The sequence below is a fragment of the Quercus robur genome, chromosome 5 (genome assembly GCF_932294415.1).
Source record: "Quercus robur chromosome 5, dhQueRobu3.1, whole genome shotgun sequence".
NCBI classification, from domain to species: domain Eukaryota; kingdom Viridiplantae; phylum Streptophyta; class Magnoliopsida; order Fagales; family Fagaceae; genus Quercus; species Quercus robur.
Genome location: NC_065538.1, coordinates 58,627,748 through 58,653,040, shown reverse-complemented (window position 1 = coordinate 58,653,040; position 25,293 = coordinate 58,627,748). Strand labels below are relative to the sequence as shown.

The 25,293-nt window shown below is 33.5% G+C and overlaps 1 long non-coding RNA gene across 26 annotated transcripts; it reads right to left on the bottom strand.

The window, feature by feature from the left end:
* Positions 1 to 517: 517 nt before the first annotated feature.
* LOC126726462 (uncharacterized) lies at positions 518 to 20,815 on the bottom strand. Of its 26 annotated transcripts, none has more exons than XR_007655909.1 (15): positions 20,699 to 20,815; positions 20,338 to 20,385; positions 20,000 to 20,070; positions 19,760 to 19,841; positions 19,518 to 19,571; positions 17,847 to 17,918; positions 16,886 to 16,974; positions 16,724 to 16,770; positions 16,528 to 16,584; positions 15,485 to 15,539; positions 12,976 to 13,092; positions 10,824 to 10,980; positions 10,564 to 10,629; positions 1,073 to 4,254; positions 518 to 988 (listed from the first exon to the last, which is right to left on the bottom strand). It is a non-coding gene; the product is annotated as an uncharacterized LOC126726462 (long non-coding RNA). The 26 variants fall into 26 exon arrangements; XR_007655900.1 differs by having other exon boundaries at positions 10,884 to 10,980; XR_007655894.1 differs by lacking the exons at positions 12,976 to 13,092; positions 15,485 to 15,539 and having other exon boundaries at positions 1,073 to 1,159; positions 1,327 to 1,430; positions 1,527 to 4,254; positions 10,884 to 10,980.
* Between the last annotated feature and the right edge of the window lie 4,478 nt (positions 20,816 to 25,293).

Below are 25,293 nucleotides of genomic sequence, written 5' to 3'. Positions count from 1 at the left end.
AATTATTTTAATTGTTTTGTTTAAAAGAACTCTTTGTAATTTGAACTCGTTGAGAATTGATAAAAAAATTATTATGTATAAACATTAGAAAAATAAAATTTTAGAATTTGGTGAATTTGTTTTAAAAAAAAAAAAAACACTACATAAAAAAATAAAGAATAAACATAACAATATTTGGCTTCTTTTTTGGAACGTGCATGTGATTTGCTACAATGTTCTGTAGTGCCTGTATAGGGTGTTGATGCCTTGAATACAAAGTTAAGTATCAAAATAAATCTTTTAGTTCGATGGTGACCCACCAACCAAGCTCCCTCATAAGTCTTATCTGTAATTCAATTAAGAAAAGTAAAATAATTGAAATATGAATTGGATTAACAGATTAGTCCTGTTGGTTTCATGCTAAAGTCATTTGTTGTCCGGCCTACTATGTCATCTGGCATATGATGGCACAACCCACATCAAAACCATCTAAAGTCCAACTAGTATATGCAAAGATATAACCCATAAAAATTAAAAAAGTTAATTTAAGATTCATTATCAATCACATTTAATTTTATAAATTCCAAATATTTACCAGAATATTGGCAAAATATCCATAAATCCGAGAAGAAAGGTCTATAACAGCCACATAATTTTAACAAAGACAGAAAATGATAAAAGGATAACTAATAATGCAGGATATTTACAATCTGGATTGTATACCAGATAGATGTGGGAAGCTAATTGGCCTATAGAATATAAGTTGATCCCAAAACACAGAAAAACAGAAGAAAGGTGCGGCAAAAAAAAAAATATATATATATATATATATATTTTTTTTTTTTTTTTTTTTTTTTTTGATAACACCATATTCTGATTTGATTCCACATGTCATCCTTGGCTTGGAGAGAAGGGTACATTTTTAGCAAAGAATGTGTGATTAGGCAGCAATGAGAAAAGGAAGGCCCTTTAATCGTTGTGTAATTTCTGAATCCTCTAATCATTTCATCTGCTCAGCAAGGCAATAAGGAAATAATTATTACTAGGCTAGCAAGAATCAGACATGTCTACATTCATGTATAATCACACATACCTAGTAATAAGTGCCACGACGACATGTTTAAAATTATTTCAAGACGAAGCTGAAATGAGATGAAATGTTTTGTTGCATTCTTTAGACCTATAAGACGTCATTTCTATGAGTGATTATGGTAATAAAATTAAGTGAAAACAAAGCTTCAATTATATTCTGTTCCCATTCAGCTAATAAAACAAAAATGCTCGTGTTTCTGGAGAAAATTGGAAGGAAAAAGAGTCTTTTGATCTGTAATTACAATATGATCTTACAGCATTGATATAAGCTCGAGTTGAAAAGGACCATACAGTTGAATTGACTTCCTAACAATGCCCAGTCCACTTTAAGTTTTAATTAGCCCTTGTCTCAGCGCATCCTAATTGAAATTTTAAATAATAAAGTTTAGCTGCCATATAAGATAATCTGGACTGCAAATCATACAAGAAAGTGAGACAAGAGAACCACAAATTACCTGAAGCCTTTTTCTTTTTCCCTATGACAGTTGACACCGATTGATAAAAATAATGCAGGTAAGAAAGACAATAAACCAATACTAGACCATCCAAATAAAGATCATTTTCCTGTAGGATTAAGAAAGTAAAGTTGTGATAGAGTTCTATGCTCCTGAGAAATGAATACTCCAAATCCTGCAAAGGAGAGGTCAAGATGTCTAATTCTCTCCAGAGTAACCAAAATAGCTTGGAATGCCCTCACCAATAGAATAATTAACTCAATTTATTTAGTAGTTTTAGCTCCAGTAAAAAAGGATTAATCTTTCAACATAACGGCAATCTATATTCATCATTCATCAGCAGAATATTAATTTATAGGTGGAGCTCAACTCGATTTCCACTTACGTGTCACTCAGATTCCAATCCCTCTTCAGCAATCTTGAAAAGACAAAGACAAGAGCCTATTTAAAGGACTTGTAAGAACTTTGAAACTTAGAAGGGCACATTTTTCTTTCTCATTGCAAGTTAGATTGGAGCACCTTTGCATGGGTTGGAATTGTAGGGTATTACAAAGAAAACTATACCAAGAGAAACACAACAATTATGAAAGATACAGATATGATGAAGCAATAAGGAAGAATTGTGTTCAAAAGAACCTTTACATGTTTAATAGCAGGCAACAACATATGCGTATGGATAATCAGGTTTTTAGCCAAAACCAGCTATTGATGGTTTGCTCACAAATAATGTTTCATGTACTACAATCTTTCTTGCAATTGCGAGAAAGTATTCCACTAGACACTATTCAGCTTGACTTGCAAGTTGCAAATTTCATGTTCATTTTCAATATGATGTTTGAGAAATTGTCCACCTAAATAGGGAACCAAAAATGTGTTAAACTTGCATATGGCCAATCCCAATTAAGTTTCCAAAAATGTGTTAAACCCATGAACTCAACAAAAGCACTGCTGAAACTCAAGATAAACATTTGTTTAAAGTAACAGAAACAAAGCCTAGGAGTAATTTCAAGGTATAGCATACTACTTTTGTTTTTTGATAAGTAGGTATGGTATACTATTTTATTGAATCCATTGCTTGTACAAACTAAAGTTTGATTTTACAATATTAATCTACAGGGATTAAATGAAACTACAAATTGGATTGCATTTGTTGTCCATAGGAAGAAATATCATATTCATATATGCTAGTGGAGTGTATTAACTAACACATGTTACAGACACCATCAAAACATTGATTAACATTATCACATGACATTTGCACTAAAATATGAAGAATCTTACAACATTTACTTACAATGAAACAACACCCCTAAAACTATCCCCCATGTGATCTAGGAATTGAAAGTAGATAATTCTCCATTGCTTGTTCAATAGTAAAGGACAGCATACACCCAAAAACCAACCACAAAGCCAATTGCAATGCTCACATAGAACCAATCCACTTCAAGTCCAAGAGTACCTTTACTCCCTATGTTTTCATTGTTGGGTTTTACACCATTTGTAGTACAATTATCAGTAAGTGGTGGTCCACAAAGTTTGTTTCCAATAAAACTGGATGCCTCAAAACTCTATAACAGGGTGCCTAAAGGAATTTTCCCAATCAAATTGTTGTTTGACAAGTTCGAATGATTTTAAAATGTCAAACTTGACATGCTTGAGGGAATTTGACCTATAAGTTGGTTCATAGAGAAATCAATAGATTCCAATGAACCCATAGTACCTATATTCACAGGAATACTTCCAATCTAGAGATTATATGACAAATTCAATGACTGTAATTCTTAGAGATTGGTCACTTCTTCTAGAATCTCTCTTGATAAGCTGTTCTTGGAAAAGTCAATACTTTTTACTAGTTGAAGAATGGTACTACACTCAAGAATTTTTCCCTTTATCACAAGCAATGCATTTTCAAGAGGGAAAGATTCACCATACGAATAAATTGGGGGGTAAAAATCCATATTGAGATATGAATTACTTTTTGTGGCCATGGCACTAAAATTTTTAACGCATCTTGGTATGCTTCCAAATAGTTTTTTATGGTAAAGGTCAAAAATCTGAAGTGAAGTTATAGCACAAAGTCCTTTCAGAATGTGACCATGAAAATTATTTGAGCAAAGGTTGAGAGTCATCAAGCTTAAAAGCCTATGTCATATCCATGAAGGGATGGATCCAACAAACTCATTTTCACTGAGATCAATAATAACCAATTCTATACAATTTTTCAAAGATGATGGCAATTTGTTTGAGAGTTTGTTGTTGTGTAGGTGCAAAGACTTGAGAAGAGTCAACGGTCCAATGGATGTTGGAATGTTGTCGGTGAAATTGTTGTTTCCTAAATTTATGGTCTCCAACTTGTGCCATATCGTCCAACAATCATGTATTTTTCCTGATAAAAGATTTTTTCCGTGTTTTTGGGCTCATTCATCTTGTAACACGAACTTGTGAATTAAGAAAATAATGTTTATATAAAAGAGTCTTACTCTTACATATTAGAAGAACCAAACTGTTTATACAGAAGAGACAGAAAAATAAAAACTAGCATATATTGCAAGGCTTCATCAGATGCACTTCTTCCAAAGTCGGTGTGTTTCCCATGCTTTCACATTCATTTCTTCTTCACTCAAGTCTCTCGTTTCTAGAACTAAAAAACTAATGAAGGCTTCCATGGCTACAGCATGCATGGCGAAAAGGAGAACTACATATTCTTTGTAGAGACATAAGGAAGGCGCTGCAAAGTAGGCCATTGAGAACAAGAGTAACAGAAATTATCAATGTCAAAGTAGATCCTATAGAATTAGCTCTCCGAGGTAAATGAACACAAAACCATCCTAGGGGTCCACTGATCACTACATATCCACCCACATAAAAAAACAAAGCCACAAAAATGACAATAGCAACATCCACTCCTAGGTACACCACATTATAATCATCCATTCAAAGTAGACCAAATATCATAAATAATGTCAAAATCATCATAGATGCAAAAGTACATAGCACTAACAATCGTTTGTATCGACCAACCAAGACTCCACCCACAATCACCATAATGAAATAAGCCTATGCAACTCCAATGGATAAAACAAAATAAGCAGAGATAGACACACTAACAAAATTCAAAAAGACAAGGGAGAAGAAGTTTAGGGCAAAAACTCCATTCAATTGCATGAACATTTCCCGAACACATGCAATGAATAAATATGGTAGATATTGGACTCTAAAGGGATCAACCAAGGAATCATAAATTCCCTCACTCTCTAATACCAATTTGTCAAATTCAGCAACAATTAGTCTACCTCTAGTCTTTTTGAACGCATTTTTAGCTTTTCCAATGTCTTTCATCCCAATAAAATAATGTAGACTTTCAAGAGCAGTAGCAAATAACATCAAGGATGCAAGAGCTAAAGCTCCTGAAAGTCTAGAACACAACCTAAGCCCCGAATTGGACGATGCCACTAATAATTCATAGTTGACGCTATAGCAAATCCCAAATTATAGGAATTGTGAAAAATGGTGGCTAGTAAGTTTGTATAATCACTTAGAGTGAATTCTGAAATATATACTGGAAGAACCTACAATAGAATGTAATAGTTTACATACATCAAACATGGAGCAGATTCATACACAAGCATTATATATTTAAATTTTTAAATAAAAATTAATATCTATAGAATACATCCTACCCCAGTTCCACAAATAATCCGACCAATGAAGAGGATAGGTAGATTCTTAATTGTTGGGAGTACGGATTCCACTAATACGAGTCCAAATCCAATATAGACAACCAACCATCTACCATATAACTTGGAGAAGAGAAAAGAAATTAGTATTGCTACAGCGGTAGCAAGGTAGAGGCACGCAATGAAAGCGTTAATATTATTGTCATAAAATGAACAATAATTGGTTGTCTTTGTCATTAGCATTTCTCAGTAAACACCAAAAAGTGTTAGTGATTCCCTAATGTTAACAACATTTCCTAGAACCAAAATAGCAAATATTAACCCATTGCGCAGATAAGCCCAGCCTCTTCAAGTAGTTCAACGATACACGTTGATTGCGCGGATAAGCTTTCTTTCCTTCTAACGAAGGCAAGCTGTTAGTCAAGAGGTTAGTTACTAATTCTTCGTTCATAGGTACTCCCTTGCTCCACCTTTTCGGCCTAGTCACTCTCTCACCTTATAGCTAGGAGTGTTCAATAAGAGTTGTGAGTGACTCTTTTAGAGAACAAGCTGTCAAGAGTGAAGTCAACAGAGTCGGTATCAACACCTAAAGTTGGCAATCACTCTCTGTCCAAAGTTAGGAGTTCCGTTACTAGTCATTGACTCAGAGTCGGGAAGGACAGTGTAACCATCCCTCGTTAATATTTGCTATTTTGGTTCCAGGAAATGTTGTTAACAAATCACTAACAATTTTTGGTGTTTACCGAGAAATGCTAATAACAAAGACAACCAATTATTGTTCATTTTATGACAATAATATTAACGCTTTCATTGTGTGACTCTACCTTACTGCCACTGTAGCAATACTACCTTCTTTTATCTTCTCCAAGTTATATGATAGATGGTTGGTTGTCTATATTGGATTTGGACTCGTTCTGGTGGAATCCGTACTCTCAACAATTAAGAATCTACCTATCCTCTTCATTGGTCGGATTATCTGTGGGACTGGGGTAGGATGTATTCTACAGGTATAAATTTTTATTTCAAAATTTAAAATTTAAAATATATAATGCTTGTGAATGAATCTACTCCATGTTTGATGTATGTAAACTATTACATTCTATTACAGGTTTTTCCAGTATATATTTTAGAATACGCTCCAAGTGATTATGCAAACTTGCTAGCCACCATTTTTCACCATTCCTACAATTTGGGATTTGCTATAGCGTCAACCATGAATTATTTAGTGGCACCGTCCAATTCGGGGCTTAGGTTGTGTTCTGGACTTTCAAGAGCTTTAGCTCTTGCATCCTTGATGCTATTTGCTACTGCTCCTAAAAGTCCACATTATTTTATTGAGATGAAAGACATTGAAAGAGCTAAAAATGCGTTCAAAAAGACTAGAGGTAGACTAATTGTTGCTGAATTTGACAATTTGGTATAAGAGAGTGAGGGAATTTATGGTTCCTTGGTTGATCCCTTTAGAGTCCAATATCTACCATATCTATTCATTGTATGTATTCGGGAAATGTTCATGCAATCGATTGGAGTTTTTACCCTAAACTTCTTCTCCCCTGTCTTTTTGAATTTTGTTAAGTGTGTCTACCTCTACTGATTTTGTTTTATCCATTGGAGTTGCATATGCTTATTTCATTATGGTGATTATGGGTGGAGTCTTGGTTGGTCGATACAAACGACGGGTAATGCTACGTACTTTTGCATCTGTGATGATCTTCACATTATTTATGATATTTGGTCTACTTCGAATGGATGATTATAATGTGGTGTACCTAGAAGTGGATGTTGCTATTGTCATTTCTGTGGCTTTGTTTTTTTATGTGGGTGGATACGCAATGATCAGTGGACCCCTAGGATGGTTTTGTGTTCCTTTACCTCAGAGAGCTAATTCCGTAGGATCTACTTTGACATTGATAATTTTTATGTTACTCTTGTTCTCAATGGCCTACTTTTCAGCGCCTTCCATATTTCTCTACAAGGAATATGTAGTTCTACTTTTCGCCATGCATGTTGTAGCCATGGAAGCCTTCATTGGTTTTTAAGTTCCAGAAATGAGAGACTTGAGTGAAGAAGAAATGAATGTGAAAGCATGGGGAACACACCGACTTTGGAAAAAGTGCATCTAATAAAGCCTTGCTATATATGCTAGTTTTTATTTTTCTGTCTCTTCTGTATAAACAGTTTGGTTCTTCTAATATGTAAGAGTAAGACTCTTTTATGCAAACACTATTTTCTTAATTCACAAGTTTGGTATTAATATTAGTCTCTGTCATTTTATTTCTTCATGCAAGTCCGTTGAGGTGTCAATGTTAATGCATGTACTGCAAACTTATTTACACTTTGGCTGAATTGTTGACATGTAACAGGAAATTTATTAGGTAGTATTGGAGTATACTCCCTCTCTCACACATGATTGTCTCTGTTGACACCAAGCATGATCTCTGTATGCAAAAATTGAATGCCCTTTGCTACTCCTATAGCAGCAGCAATATGTTGTGTCCAAGTAAGAGTGTTCAAAATGTCCCACAAAGATCCAGCTCCTTGGTGTGCCATTTGGTACATATTCAAAGAAAAAAAAATTCTGCTGATCCTTGAATCATCCAAGTAACACTCAAGCAGCGTCCCAAAGCACTGACCAAATGGCGATGCCCTGAGTTTTAATATCAGCTCTATATGATACATAAAATTTCGAGTGTTGTGGCTTCTTTTCATTTTTAGGCGTCTAAAAGCTACAATAGAACCATACTTTAGCCGGCCTCTATACATCTGTCAATGAGAACCTTCACCCAAGGAAGCAGATGTGTCAAAGTTGTTTGTAGCCTCCTCAAGCTCTTCATAGAGCTGTATTTAGTTATTTTTAAATCACAGGAGCCCTCAACTATTCAATGCAAACTTCATAAACCAGAATTTGTTGTTCAAAGGCTCAAAGAAAGGTGAGTTCAGGGTCAGTTTTAAGTCCTACTAGCAACTTTATGGTGTAGGTGGGAGCCAAACTCTTAATCCAAACCTAAAAGTATACCCTTTAAAGAAGATGAGAGTTCTCTTTTTCTATTTACGTAGAGAAAATTAGATCTTTTCTTGCGTGCCGGTAACAGGTTGATAAGGGTTTAATGGTGATTGATAGAGTAATGGATGCTACATGAGCATATGAAGATGAGAAAATTTGTTATGTCACATGTAAAAAAATATAGCAACTGATACAATAATAGACGTTCGTTTGCAGGATTGGATCCGAATATCACAAGAAGGATACAAACAGTCAGACTTGGCTAGCCAATGCAATTAAAGGTGAAAGACAAAAAAATTTCAATCTCTTTCCGCATGACATGCTTGTTTTTAGTTTTCGATTTTTATGATTTTTTGTTTTGTTTCCTAACTCCATGTTCACTTTATCATCTCTTTTTGTTGACTATGTGCATTATCAATTAGTAATATGGTTTCTTCCTTTCTTTGTAGGTATAAGATTTATATTGAAGGTTCTGCCTGTTCTGTTAGTGAAAAATACATTCTTGCTTTTGATTCTATTAGCTTACTTGTGAAGCCCCACTACTATGATTTCTTCACAAGAAGTTTGATGCCAGTGCACCACTACTAGCCTGTAACGAATGATGACAAGTGCAAATCTATTAAGTTCGCAATTGCCCGGGGCAATTGCCACAAGCAAAAGGTAATATCATCAAAATTGGTGTGGAGATTCCAAGTCGCCGAAGAGCACAACAGTGCCAGATCTGGATCTCAATGCCTCTACCCTCTGCCCTCAACGCCAACCCTGTTCATGGTGCCTCGATGGTCTCACCGTCAGTCAACTTGGAGGGAGCTAATCCCGATGTAGCAGTAAGTGCGACAATGGATAGTGGCTTCCAAGCATGGGTTGATCAGAGAGGCAGTGATCTGTAGGGGGACGGGGGTCAAAAATCAACTCCATTGGATGGGGACTTCAGTGTAGGGATGTTGGCGAGGCTGATGGGGCCTAGGAAGGTTGTCTTTCCATCTCAACAACATCAGGGTGCTACCCAAAATCAATCTTCTCCTCTGTAGGGTCTGGGTAGCAAGAAGATCTTCTATTTTGGGGAGAGAGAATTCCACGGAGGTATTAGGTGAGAAGGGAGAAAAATGGAGCAATACGTCAAGCCATTTGGATGGGGATGAGCTAGCATAGGTTGGGGATGAGCTGGCACAAGATGGGTCTGAACACTTTCTGCTTCAGTGGAAGCACAGTGAAGCAAATCCTAGTGGTTTGTGTCACGGGGAGGAAGAGAGTGGCTTGTTGGAGTGTTCACCTTTATCTAAATGGGATCCCAATAAACAAAAGGAGTTGGATGTGATCCAGGAAGTTGATGAGGGAGAGTTTCGAGGGCTAGAGATGAAAAATTCGAAATGGGCATGTAGCCTGACACTACAAAAAAATGGGGCTATCCCAGCATTTTCAAAATCGTTGGGATAGCCCCAGAAAGCGCTGGAATAAGGTCAAAATTCCAAGCCCAACGTTTTTTTTCCCAGTGCTTCAAACCGCCGTACAATGACAATCGGTATAGGATCGCTGGACTTGTACCAACACTTTTCAGACCCTATTCCGACATTTTTACTTGTGTCAGGACAGCCTTATGGAAATATGAATTTAACCTATGCTAGCGCTTTCAAAAGCGCTGGCATAGGCAATACCTCTTCCAGCGTTCTCAAAAGCACTGGTATAAGTCTTGAATGAATATAATTTAAAGGCGCTAGTATAGGGCATATGCCCATTCCCTATGCCAAACCCTATTCCAACGGTTTTCAAAGCACCGGGATAGGTCATTTTTTTTATAAAAAAAAAAAAAAAAATTTAATTTTTTTAGCAGCTGTAATATGTACCTACAATACATATTTTCCAATACCTATTTTATAGCAACTATAATGAACCACAATTCATATTTTGCAATAGCAAATACAATACCAAATTAAACCAAGAAACTAAATATATTTAATTACACCATGTCAATAATTACCTCCCAAATGTCTAGAATGTCATACACAAAATAATACATCCCAAGAGTCTAGAATGTTATGAGGCGCACCTACACTATGATTTCACCATTGCACATTGAGTTTCAAAAATGTAAGTCACAAAACAAACAACACTCCTAATAGAAAATACTCCACCTTCTCTCTCCATGCAAGCCACCCGCTTGCTCCCAAACAACAACCCACCACAACATACTATATGTATTTACTTAAGACAAAATATGAGAAATTGACAACAAATTGAACAACAATATGTCAACATTCACAACACTACCAATATAAAATACACCACCTTTTCCCTTCATGCAAGCCACCTGCTTGCTCCAAAACAACCCACCACAACATTAATGTAGAATTGATACCTGAAACAAAATCAAATGGTAATGAAGAGAGGTCCGAGTGAGATTGAGAGAGAGGCCCTTTTGTTCCTGAAAGAAAACAACAAAATATAAAAACCCCATGAAGCAAATCCCTCAAAAAAAAATCCAATTAAACCCAAAATCGAAACCCTAAACCAAAAATCAAAACAAAATAATTTTAAAAACTTAGGGCCTGTTTGGTAGGCCATTTCAAGCAATTTTTAGAGCATTTTAAACACACATTTCCACACTTTTTCACCCACACGTATATCAAAAACACCCGAACAACATTACTCAAACTCCTCCACCAAACACCCCCTTACTGTTAGGAGGTCTGGGCTTCATCGGCAGCAGCACGGTGAGGAGGATCAAAAATACGTCATCTATCTTTTGATAGTAGCGCAGATTTTGCAAGGATACCTGCAACATGGGAAAGGAAAGTAAGTTTAAGGACAATAGTTTTAAGTGGGTGTATTTATTATTCCTAGTTCTCTCTATTTTTCTTTTTCGTGGTTGTTTATTCTATATGCAAATTCTTAGTGACTTACCTCAATATGTTTGAAATGGTCTCAATAATATTAGATTTTATGGAGAACTAGAATACCCAAAGGAACACACGGGTAGTATGCAAAGCCTTAAGAGGCAGAGAATAAGACAGGCTGACTTTTTGTCTTTTTAGAGATCTCCCAAGTTGATAGGCCTTCATGTATAAGTATTTCACTTATTATGGTCCCTTGGTAAGACTAACTTTTCAAAAGAAGGAAAGGGCAGTGAATAAGATCCTCTCTTTTTTTCCTTTTTTTTACTGACTTCCCTTATAAATCTTACCAAGAGAATCAATAGGGATCTTCATGCAGAAAAATCCCACTTTCAATCAGAATTCAGAACAGACCAAAAGAAAAAATAACAAGAAAATTAAATGCTGAAAGAAAAAGGAAAGAAAGATGTGAACAACTCAAGTCAGGTAAGTAGTTGATGCCTTTCTCTAAGTACATTTGAGAATGGAACTATCAACTATCAACTATGGGAGATTCATCTGTATCTCATTTTATAATCACTTGCAAATAGTAAACGTGTCTTAATAAAATAATGACATTAAAATCATTTGACAGTCTCTTCCAAGATTTGGTTTGCAAATTTTCCCCTCTTATGTTTATTTTAAGCCTACTTGTGACTGCCATTTGCATGTGCAATTAGGAAATAAAGTACTTAAAAACTATGCGTTAAAAGTTAATTTTCCCATTGAAAGAGTAAAAGGGATTAAGTTGATTAGGCAAAGACAGTAAGAAATATGGAGGCCTTTTTGTGTGGGGGCTAAGTTTACAACTAGACCAGCATTATATCTATATTTTAATGTGAAATGTCTACCTAGGATAATCTTAAGGTCGTGTAATTTATTAAAGAAAACCGCTACTAAATTAAATCAGGACAAAGCAAAATGATGGCATACCCACTTTACAATATTCACAGCACATATATTGGTTACTGTCAGGTCAAATTTGCAACACAAAAGGATAATGATTTAACATAAGAGAGAAAAGAAGAAGCAGTGCACTCACTTGAAAAGGATACTTTTGAATATTTGCATGTAAAGCATACAATAAAAATATATTACTCCTATCTCTCCAATTAAAACAATGTAGACGAGTTAATGGTAATGTGATATAATAGCATTTAGCCCTATTACATGGGATTAGAGATTTAGAGTTCAGATCCCCTTGGTATACTAAGAAAAAAAATGGGAATTAAAAAAAAATAGAAAAAATATATAAAAGTCAAACTTCTGATGCATAAAATAATTCTCTTAGTTCCTTATTCAGCAAATAAATAAACAAAAATTCTCTAAGTTCCTCAACATAAAATGTACTTTATAAGCACAAGCATAAATACTTTGTTTTGGTAAGCACTAACATAAAATGCCAAAGCATATTATATCACACATGCATGAGAAGTGAAACTCAACTTGATACACATATATATGTTTAAAAGCAAAAAGTGATTTACTTTAAATTGCATGTAAGTCAGTTCAATTTGTTTTTAAAATAAATAAATAAAGTTGCATTAATTGGCAATTTGTAGTGAAATTTCACCAAATAGCTTGGAATAAGAATCTCAAGTTATCCCTTCGAACCCACCCCAAAAAATATGTCAAGTCATTTATATCTATCTTTGAATTTTATGTCATCGGTATTATCCTATATATGGAGACCTTGATTTTCGCATCTTATATTGAACCCTACACTAACATGCATGACACTGTAATATTCAATTCTTACGTCAAGTTAACATGCAATGCTATAAAAAAGAAAACAAAACAAGATGCTTCGTAAGTTTCATGGAAATATGGTATCAATTAAAACCTTTTTATGCATATGCATTCATCGTTAATCTTGAGGTGAAAGGGTTAGAATTTACCCGATGTGAAATATTACTTTGTTCTGCAAGTACTAGATGCTGTCAAGAGTCAAAAGGTAGCTAACAAAGTGCTTAGGAAATCTAGACTACAAAAGTGTATACTGTACAGCCCATTTTCTGTGGTACACAAGACTAGGAATGTAAAAATAATAATAATAATAATGATACCAATAATTACTAAATTTTTATTAAATAAATTGAATTACATAGGAAGAGACACTAATCAATGGACAAGTGGTACAATTAGACCAAAAAAGGAACCATGCGTTTAAAATAAAAGTTTCTTTTCAGTTCATCAACAAAAAATAAAAAGTTATATAATTTTCTATCAATCAGTTCTTTGATTTGAATATCAAACTCATCCTAGTCATCCACATCTTCTTTTTTTTAATACATCATGGGCTTGACTCTAATAGAGATTCAAGCCATTTGAATCTTTTAAATTTACACTACAAAAATGAAGGTTTCTCAACTTTAATTTCAAAGGGCCTTCACTAAAATTTTCTTCAAAAATTTTATAAATCAAATGAGATGAATCTAAAGCCATGATTGTTTTAAAATGACTTTGAAATTCACTACACTTTGTTGGCGTGAAGATTAAATTCCTCTAATCATAACTTTAAGAGGGTCGATAAACCTTTTATCAATCTAGGCGGGTGATAATTTTAGAGCATATAAGCGTAAAATTTTAATTGACAACATTAAAAACTTAGAAGCTAATATGAAATATAACATAAACTTTGATTTTTTTTATTTTCCTAAGAAATAAGCATATATTCCTTTATCAATGAAAACATAGTGCTTGGTGGACTGGAAACAAGGGTTGTGTCAATAGTCATTAGTCAATGCAAATTGGAAAATCACTTCTCTATTCAAATTGAAATATATTCAAAAGTCATAAGATATCGATCATTCTAATTCTAAATCTATGATGACTACAAGGCATATGCTATACACCAATGCGCAATTGGGGACCCCTTTTTCTACCTTTTGTTTTTTTTCTGGTACCTGATCAAAGCCAGGTAGGCAACCACAGCTGAAGTTGTTTTTGTCATTTCCACTTTAACAAATTCTCTCCTATGTTTTTTCTTAAGTTAATTGGAAGTTTGATGATCCCACCCAATTACATTCCTAAGCTTGTATTAGCCTTTCAAATCCTATAGGGCCAGAAGTGACCTCAACACCTCAAAGTTTTCCCCTAGTAAATGCAGCTCATATCCACTTAATAATTACGGGTTAGGAAACTGAAAGACCCAATAAAAAAATGATGTTCACCATGTCTAAAGCCCAACCTAGTTGGGCCCATAAGACTACACTTCAGCCTAAATTCCCTATTATGATTAGGCCCAAACCTAAACCTAATAAATACAAAGATCTATTGTAGTTCTAGCAGTTGGGCCAGAACAAGTTGGACCAACCAGGCCCAGCACCGAGCAAAGTTAGTAACGTTGTACTGTTTGTAGCGCGGTGAGTTTGGGCTTTTATGTTTGTTTTTTGACTAAGTTGGGGTTTAAGTCAAGTACTTACATAGGAACATGACATGATAATCTGTTGACCACCTCCTCATGATAATCTGTTGATTTTGGATTGGTGTTGTATGTGTAAAAGAAATGGAGAATCTGTCGACCACCTCCTCATCCTTTGCTCTATTGCTTTTGATTTATGGTCTATGATGTTTACTCTGTTTGGCATTCATTGGGTTATGCTGAAAACAATGGTGGATCTGTTGGCTTGTTGGCAAGGAAAATTGGGGAGGCATTAGAATTCAGCTATTTGGATGGCTGTGCCCCATTGTTTGATGTGGTGCATTTGGGGGGAGAGGAATAACCAGCATTTTGCGGATCTAGAGAGATCAATTGCAGATCTTAAACTCTTCTTCCTTAAGACTCTTCTAGATTGGGTTACAGTGTTTGACTTTCGTTCTTTTTCTTCACTCCATGGTTTCACGGACTTTTGTACTTTATGCACTTGATTTGTATTTGTCCTTGATATTTGTCCTTGATGTATACTTCCTATATACTCAAGTGACACCCCTCTTCTTTTTAATATATTCTAATTACTTATCAAAAAAAAACATGACATGATAATCAATTAGTTAATATTTACTTTAGATATATTTCATATATTGTTTTATGCTTGCTAGGCCTTCAACAACTAATAACCATCAAAATTTCTAAAAAAAAAAAAACAGCGAAGTACAATGATACCTATAAGACAATGTTTAAAGTACAATAACTTATTATCAAACTATTAACAAAAACCAGAATCTTCTTAAAAAAAATAATAAAAAAATCTTAAATCTTCTAAAAAAGAAAATCTTAACAATAATTTATACGTTATAACAGTAAATAAAATGCATCGCATACTAACCAAACCATACTCATTAAAACCCATCAGCCATCACATACTCACACTTCAATAATAATAACAAAAAATCCTAAAAAAATAATAATAACAAAAAAAAATATTAAAACCAATCAAGATTGAATTATTGAAGACAAAATTTTACCAAGATTGTTGACGGTCAGACAAGGTAGGACTAAGAGGATTTACCAAGATACTATCTGTGAAAAGCAAAAATATTCAGTTTCAAAAAGGGAGGCACTGACTTTATCATCTAAAAAGGCTTTAAAAATAAAGGTGTGGGAAATCATGGAATATAGAGGAAGAAATCATTAATTCATTGGTTGCAAGGTTAATCAAAATACACTTCCAGGTAGCCAACTGCTTCCAGGAAAAGGAAACTTTTGGCTAGGGATGGATAGATACAACAAGAATTACATGTCTTGCAATTCATGTCCATCAAACTAGAGGTGAAGACCCCAAGTCTGTATAGCATTCCGTTCACTAAATATGTTCATGGCACACATTCCAAATGACTTTCACTTGTACACGTTGCATCATGGCACACATTCCAAATGACTTTCACTTGTCATCCACCAAGTGACATATTGGTCATTTTTATGGATCCAGATCCTCCGCTATTGTTGAAATAATCAGCTTGTAAGAGGCAACACACACACACATAGTCACACAGAGCATAAATGGAAATTTTCAGGGAAAAAAAAATGAAATGAAAAATAAGGATAAAACAGTGAGTTCAAATCTTCTGTACCACTTTTTGTATACCACTTTATGTTCCATCAATCACTACTTGCCATATTTTCATTTTACTTTCCTTATAAAATAACTAAAGTTTAAAATGAAAAAAGCAATCATACACATGGTAAGTAATGATTGGTGGAATATAAAATGGTACACAAAAAGTGGTACAGAGGATTTGCATTCTAAAACAGTAAGCCTCCACCTGATATTGGGAAGTAGGAAGCAGAGGAAAACAACAAAAATCACTTAACAAAGAAAACCATTTCCTTGTATTTCCTTTCCACAACCTTTTGGGCGACATCAAATAAAGCAGAGAGTCCATGATCATCACACGTGTGAGTATTGACTATCATATCTATATCCCATGGGCTTTAACAATAGCTATTCATCAATTAAATGGCTTATGGTTTAAGGAACAAAGAATTTGACAAAAAGAAAAAGGCAAACCTGTTCGAATTTTTGCTAGCTTCTATTGTGAAACCTGCAACACACAAAGCACAGAAACTGAAAAAAAAAACAGAGTATATTATATTAAGTAGCACATGTGAGGGAATTGTACATAAATTCCTAACAAAAAAAAGAAAGAAAAAAATACATATATGAAACCTGAAAAGAAGAAATAACAATTAAAAGTAAGATGAACCTGCTCTGGATAGCCATCTCTAATAGCATAATGGCGGGCCATTATTCCTGCAAGAGAAGTAAATTCTGTGACAACCACAGTAGCAAGATCTGACATAGCAAGTGATGCAGCAACCTGAAGAACTTGAAGCATATCTTCATCAATTTGCAGAGCCGAACTTACTTTGGTAACCATATTCTGAATGCAAGTCATCTTGTCCAGCATTGTTCCTAATTTCTCCTATTGTATTTCAAGTTATCAAGCTGTAAGAGCTATTAGAGAAGGGAACAGTGTCAATTCATCATCAATCAGATATAATTCCAGCACTATCAAAAATCACTTTTGATCTTAAAGTTTCCCCCACCCCCTTTTCTTTCAGGGGAAAAAAATCCACTATGAGTACTACAAGCTAAAAGAGTTTTTTCAATTCTTATATAAAAGAAACACTGTTAAAAAACAGTTACATGCTGAACTTTCTAATTCAAAGAAGACAACAGCGAAATTCTCTAATTCCCAAACATATCATCTCTCCTTTCTCATGGATTAAAAAAAGAAAGAAATAACCTACATGGACATATCCACACACATGAGAAGGGATAAAATATTAATACGTTCTTCAAAGCAACGAAATTTAACAAATTTAGTAATTTTCTTAAGTCACCTTCTCCATTGGCTCATTGGATATGCTTATGCTCTAATTTCGCTCAGTCTACCAATAACAGTAGCATATAATCCATGCCTACATTTTGATTAGCTCCTTTAACTCCACGCAAACCATGTGTAAGTAACTTTTAAACTCCAACAACAACGGCCACAATAATGAAACTCCAAAAGGCCACTTATCCCATCTTTCACCAGACCAAATTAACACACCCTATTTATAAGCCTCACAACTCAAGCTCAAAGCTTTACAGACAGCACTCACCACCGCCACACCCTAGAAGAAAAAATCAAAAACCCATCACCAAATGACACTTCCTCATCGATTCCAAGCCTAAAAAGCTATATTGGGTTGCTGGGAAAAACTAAAAAATACAATGAATCCTAAATACAAAGAATAGGAACAAAATTGAAAACTTTATAATGCAAAAAATAAAAAATAAAACAAGGGTTATAGAGGGAGATGGGGTGCATTGGAAATTACCTTATGAGTAGAATCAGATGGAGAGCGAGAAGAATTATCATCAGAGACCGAAACTCATTGAATTCTCCTCAACTGAAACGAATAACAAAAATTCAAATTATAAAAACCAAGAACACCACCAATCATAAAAAGAAACTAATCAATCCACTAATGGTTAATGGGTCTGATCAAAATTTTGATTTTGAAGTTAAAGACAGTGATATTGATCCAAATTAAGCATAATCAATGGCTTGAAACCCCCCCCCCCCAAAAAAAAAAGGAAAATGCAAACGAATTCACAGTGTGAACATGGAGATCTAACAAAGTGATGGTAGAGTTGAAATTTCAATTCAATACAGTGTTTGAAATCGTAGACAAGTGGAAAAACCAAAGTGAAATAAAGGGTAAAAATGAAATCTTGAAAATGGGAAAAAGAAGAAAAGAAAAGAAAAGATTAGAAAGATGATTGATTTACCAGTGAGATAAAGAATTATAGTCCAAAGGAGAGAGAGAGAAATGAGAAGAAAGGGTGTTTGGTTAGAAGGAAAATGAGTGGAGAGGGAAAGGGGAGAATGGCTGCTGTTAAAGTGAGAGACAAATGCTGAAAAATAACGATCTCACTATGGGTCGAACCTAGGCCAAATGGTGGGAATGCGCGTGTTCTTGCCACTAGGATACCTCAAACTTCTTGAAACATGGGTTTCTAGGAATCACTTTTAATATGTATTAATCATAATTATGAAATATATATATATTAAATTTATTGATAAAGCATTAACACAAGTCCCATAAAAGCCTAAAAAAATTGACCAGAAAAATTATTTTGTTTTCCTTGAGGATGAAGTCAATACCAGAAAGCCCAAAGCTAGAGATTAAAGAAAAATGTATGTGTTTGTGTTTAGATGTATGCATAACTAAAGAGAGAACATGTATATGAAAGATGTCCAAAGAAACAGTCCACTAGATAGAAATTATCAGGTATAAGCTAAACAAGACCAATGTTCATGGTTAAAGAATATCTTATAAATGACAAGGTGATGGATATCAAAGAATTTTGTACATTAATAAATATTCTCTAAAAAATTGAAAAGAAATAAAATCAATCTCCATTTGTTTTATGAGAAAACTAATAAAAGCAACAAAAAAATAAAATTTAGTATTAATTTAGTTCGTTGTTTTAAAACTTATTTCAACTAAACTAATTATTTTTTTCATAAACTCAGGTTAGTGAAAGTTTGTTGTTTTCTCAGCTCCCACACAATCATATATCTAAGATCAGGATCTCTATATCTCTTCTTCCTTTTTTTCCCCCTCAATTCTCTAGCAATCAGATAGATCTTGAATTTAGTGGACCCTATTATTGCTTGTTTAACTGTAGATCAATCTACTCAAGAATAACAAAGTCCACAACTCCAGATGGAATTTTCCCACTTATTGACAGTTTAGTGAAAGAAATTCCTCAAATCCAAGATTGTGATTAAATAAACTTTGACTTGTTAGCTTTCAAAAGTCAAACATTGTGTCAGTTATTAAACTGTACCAAATAAACAAATGGAAGCGTGAACCACACAAATAATTACACAATCTTAGTGTAATTTATGACCAACCACCAAACAGACCACTAAATTCAACCAGACAACCACTTACTGAAAATACAAACCATTTCAAAATGAAAAAGATGAGTATAATAACCTTGGATGAGTTATCTCGAGGCTCTGGTCGTGCTGCATAAGCCCGTGATGTTACCTACAAGCACAATCACATGTATACAAAATCAATCAAACTAAAACACAATATGACTAAAACAATTCCAGTATGACAACAATAGTTCTAAAGCTGAAAATTAATAAAAGAGAAACTATGACTAAGGATAAACTAATTAAAAAATAACATGTATTAAGCACAAAATTCAAGTATTTATTAGAGAGAGAGACCTATAACATCACAGGAAGACCTGGGCATCACAATTCCAGTATTGGGCCTCACACAGTACTTCTTTGGATTTGTAGTCTTCACCTATATATCAAACAAACCCATATCCAAATTTTCACACAAATCAATATTACAAAAACCCAGAACACAAATAACAAAAAAAACCCACTTCAAAAACCACAAAAGGTGTTCAACAAATTGGAAATTTGAAAGTGAATTATGAAGTAGTATTAGTGTAGTACCTTGAAAGCCACATAGTTATCGGTCTTATTCAACAGTTGCAAAGAGCATGAGATCTGCTTCCTCGGCTCAACTTTTTAATAACAATTATTATTATTTTTGTTCATGAAACAAAAACAAAAGGAAACAATTAGAAGCAAAGAAAACAAAAGCACGGATCTGAAAGCAGAAAAAAATAAAAAATAAAAAATTTCTACTTTATGAAAGCAAAAATAAAGAGAGGAAAAAAAAGGAAAATTTGAATTCTTTGCCGTCATCGCAAAATTTTCTGAGTGACCAAACATAGCATCATTGAAATATAAAATAAAATTAAAAACAAAATACACATGGTCACATTAACCTTGAGTTTCGTGTACTTATCGTAGAGCTTCGAATAAAGAGCTTCCATCTGCAAAAATTAATAAAGCAAAATAAGAATTACAGAATTTAGGTAAAAATAATATAAAATAAAAAAGCAATCTTTAATTTCTGAACGTGTAGGAAGCAAACAACAAAATTTTCATACACATTTGCAATAGAAAGGGGACCAATGTGAAGAGAGCACTTTTTCAAGTTCGAATTCGAACTGGTCAGGTTGGCTAAACTAAACAACAGGGAAAGGGGACCAATGTGCGAAACCCAGAAAAATCTAGGGCTTAAATTTGTCAAAAATCAAAATAAATAGAGAGAGACAGAGTAAATTTGGGTCTTCGAGGGCTTACCTTCTTCATCATAGACTACGTTTTTGCCCATTGTTGGAGAAGAAAATTAGGGCAAAGAAAGAAAATGAGAAATAAAAAAAAGACAGATGAAAAGAGAGAACGGCTGGTGTTGAAGTGAGAGACAAATGCTGAAAAATAGGGTTAGCAGGGTTATAAAGCAAACCTAAAACGACGTAGTTTTGGTAATAAGAAAAAAAACAAAAAACCAAAAAACAAAAAAAGGCTCTCACTATGGGTCGGATGGTAGGAATGCGCGTGACCTTGCCGCTAGGATACCTTGAACTTTTTGATATAATTTGTACAATTAGGTTTATGAACATATTTTATAAATAAATATTTCATAAATAATAATATTTAATATTTTCTTGATTAATAAGATTGAATATAATACTTCAAATTAATAAAATATAATTTAACAGTACAAATTAATAAAATAAATTATATTAATTAATAAAAATATTTTTTAATAATTCAATTTAACAAAATTTAATTTAATTTAATACTTCAAACTAATTTACTATATTTTAATTTAATACTTCGAATTAATAAAATAAAATTTCTCATTAAAAATTAGTAAAATATAATGTAATAGCTAAAAAAATGTAAGATGAGACTCGAGGGCCAACAATATTAAAATATAATTTAATATTTTAATTGGGTTGGGTATATAAAACTCATTTACCCATTAAAACTCATTTAATTAATTACTTCTACCTAAACCCAATCTAACTCAATTATTATGGGTAAACCTCAACCCCCTAATTACCCAATTATCAAAATTACTAAAATGCTCCTAAAGTGTAAATGACCAAAGTACTCTAACGATCTATTTGTTTCAGTAATGATATTTTCTAGAAAATGATTCGTTTTCTAGGAAGCATTTTCTATAAAACTATCTCATTTTTCAACATTTTGTAGTAACTTTAAATGAGTTAAAAAAAAACAACCTCCTAATTCCTTTATTTAGCTTAATGTGAGATAGAGTTGTTTTCCAAAAAAAAAAAAAATTAATGGAAAACAATCTTTAAAAATAAACCATACTTTTTATGTTGATCAAAGATAATTTTCCTTTGACTCATCTTTTTTTATACTACCAAACACCGAAAAACACGAAAAATTATCTTTACACAAGATTTTCCATCAAAACAAATGGAGCGTAAAATATTCAAAAATGACCAAAATACCCCAAAACCTTAAAATTACCAAAATAACCACAAAACCTACAAAATGACCAAAATACCCCCGAAACTCAAAAAAAATTACCAAAATACCCCCCAAAACCCAAAATAAAATTACCAAAATACCCCCCAAAACCTAAAAATTACCAAAATACCCCTGAAACCTATAAAATGCCCAAAATACCCCTCGAAACCTAAAATTACCAAAATACCCCAAAAACCCAAAAATTAACCAAAATACCCCTAAAACCTTAAAATGACCAAAATACCCCCCCAAAACCAAAAAAGACCAAAATAACCCTAAAGAGTCTATAATGACCAAAATACCCCGGAACCCATAAAATGACCAAACTACCCCTGAAACCTGAAAATTACCAAAATACCCCCAAAACTCATAAAATGACCAAAATAACCACAAAACCAAAAAATGACCAAAATACCCCAAAACCAATAAAATAACCAAAATACCCCTGAAACTTAAAAAATGACGAAAATACCCATGAAACCCAAAAAATAACCAAAATACCTCTGAAACCTAAAAATGACCAAAATACCCTCAAAACCAAAAAAAAATCCAAAATACTCCCGAAACCTAAAAAATTACCAAAATGTGTCTATTGCACTCGAGATGTTATTTTCCTAATTAGTTTTGGAAATGTGTTAACTAATAAAATTGTTTGAAAATAGGTATTATTTTGAAGAAAAAAATCCCCCTTCACTACTGTTAGACCGATCCCCTCTGATACTGATGAAGAGATTATTGTATTAATTGCTCATCTGACATAACCGGATAACCAATCTTTGGAACTTTAGCATATTTCTCACAGAGTCAATTGTTTATAGTCAACATGTCTATTTGCTGGGCTTGGCTTTGGCAGTTGCTAAGGGTTTATTTGAGTTTTGGGTTGCTGGTAGGTTTTGTTTCAGTTTGATAGTTCGAAGGACTCCCCCTTTTCTTTTTTGTTTTCTTAAGATGTAATTCATGAACATGATGATTTTTTAAGTCTAAGTTGAAGGGTGAGTCGATGGAAAATTCATTGACTAGTTAATGAACTAAAAAGGGGTGATAATGATTGTGTGCTTATCAAGTTTGGTTAAAGTAAGAATTTCATTATATTTTTTATGCATATAATTGTATATCACAAAGCTTGACGAAAAAAAGAAAGCCATCATTTCTATAAAACATCCTCTAGTTGGTATAAATTTTTCTAAGTCTTAAGTTACCTACTAATTAATTTTCAAAGTCTAATAATTTTTACACATGATTATTGGATGGTTCGTTTACATATGATTTCATAAGGTTTCCTTATAAAACCTGGGGAATTTTTACTAATTTTCCTTATTATGGTACAAGGAATGGATGGTAATTCCCAAAATTTTACAAAAATGTGGTTAGAGGCTGATCCAGTAACCCCAAAATTTTACAAAAATGACAGTCCTCTCTTAAGCTTAAAGGTAGTTAAGCATCAATTGAGCATTCCGCTTAGATTGGGGATTCAATTATGATAAACATAACAAATAAATGAAATCCTTATTTTGCCATCAAATTACCATGTTTTCATGGACCAATCTAGTAATCTACCTATAATAATGTGGCATTAGACATTCTAGATTTCTTAGGATATTCTACCTAATAGATTTCCTTAAATCTTAACAATTCTTTAATGATTTAATATTCTAAATTTTGTCATGTCAACATTCCACTAACAATAATCTTAATTGTTTTATTTGCAACATTATTTTATTATTTTAAGAGTATTGTTAGGCATAATCTAGACCCTTAAATCATAAAAGAGTGGTTAGGATTTGAGAAAATATATTAGTAGAGTACCTTAGGAAATCCAGAAGATTTGAATCCATAATTACGTTCTCAATTTGTTCTTGATTTATCAATAAATTTTAGAAAAATATTAGATATAACCAAAACTTTTAGAAAGTTATCACTAAATTAAACCAAGAGTAAATTAAGGGTTAAGTTGAAATAAATTATAGGTGCTATGCAATCATGCTTTCTTATTCTTAAACTTCTTATCTTCAACATTACTTGAGCACTCAACTAAGCAACTACTTTGATTCACTTTATAGCTTAAAACAAGCATCTAGGCAATTCTAGAGCTTGTTTGGATGGGATGAAAATTGAGTGATATCACTCAGTTTTCATGATCCATCATCCAAACTGAGTGGGACCCACGAATGAGCATCTGTTTGGATGAGTTTTAAGTGACTGTTTTCATGACTCAATGACTCAAAAAAATAGATGAGAGTAACAAAAAGTGAAAATAGGTTTCAGCTGTTTTCAAAACTCAAAAACTGAAACTCAGTGGCATGTCTGTAAATAAGATGAGATTGTTGGGCCCATGACTTGTGTGTTGTCAAGTCAGACCCACTCACCAACAGCATTTTCTCCTTCTTCTTTGTTCTTCTTCTTCTTTCCTTTTCTTTCTTTCTTTCTTTCTTTCTTCAGACCCACTCCAAGGCTTTTTTTTTTCCCCTTATCTTCTTCTTTATTTTTCTTTCTTTTTCAGACCCACTCCAACGTTTTTTTTTTTTTTTTTCCCTTCTTCTTCTTTCTTTTTCTTTCTTTCCTTCTTCTTTAGATCCACTCCAACATTGTTTTTTTTTCTTTTCTTCTTCTTCTTCAGACCCACCCACCATTTTCATACATGCATAAATTTATACCCAGAAACAAAAACCCACACCTCATTTTCATGATTTTGGTTTTTGATCTAAGGATTCTTGGGTTTGGGTTTTTTGGGTTTGTGGGTTTTTTGGTGGAGGTTATGGTTGTGTTGAGGGCTGTTGAAGAATAGAAGCTTCTAACTATGCTGAAGATCGGTCTGCGATCTAGATGAGAAGATGGGTCTCTCCGTTTTCTGCAGATAGGTATTGTGAAAATGAAAAAGGAAAGAAGATTAAAATGAGAACCTTGGAAGATTTGCGTGTGCAATGATGTGGGAGGTGAGGTAAGAACCTTGGATGAATGGGTATTGTTAGATGCGTTAAATGGGTTTTTTGATGGGATAAAATGAACCACTGTGTAGTATAGAAGAAGGGGACGCAGGTAGCTGTTAGTGAACTATTGTGTAGTGTCAGTGGGTGGGGTCCACAGTTTTGGCAAAAAGTTGGGTTAAAAAGGTGAGATATGTGATTGGGTATTGAAACCAAACAAGTTTTATTTTGAGTGAGTGAAAAAATAGAGTTTGAGTAATGAGTAATGGGTGATGAAAACTAAGTGATGAGTGACCATTTTTTTTAACCAAACAAACCCCTAATGTGTCAAAAATCTTTACCAGTTAGGATCATAAGTGAGAACAACTTTTTTAATACAATATTTAGATGAAAACTTCATAAACATAAGTATATACATTTGAATATATTTTCAAATACCATTTTGGTTTCTAATGTTTTCCCTAAATG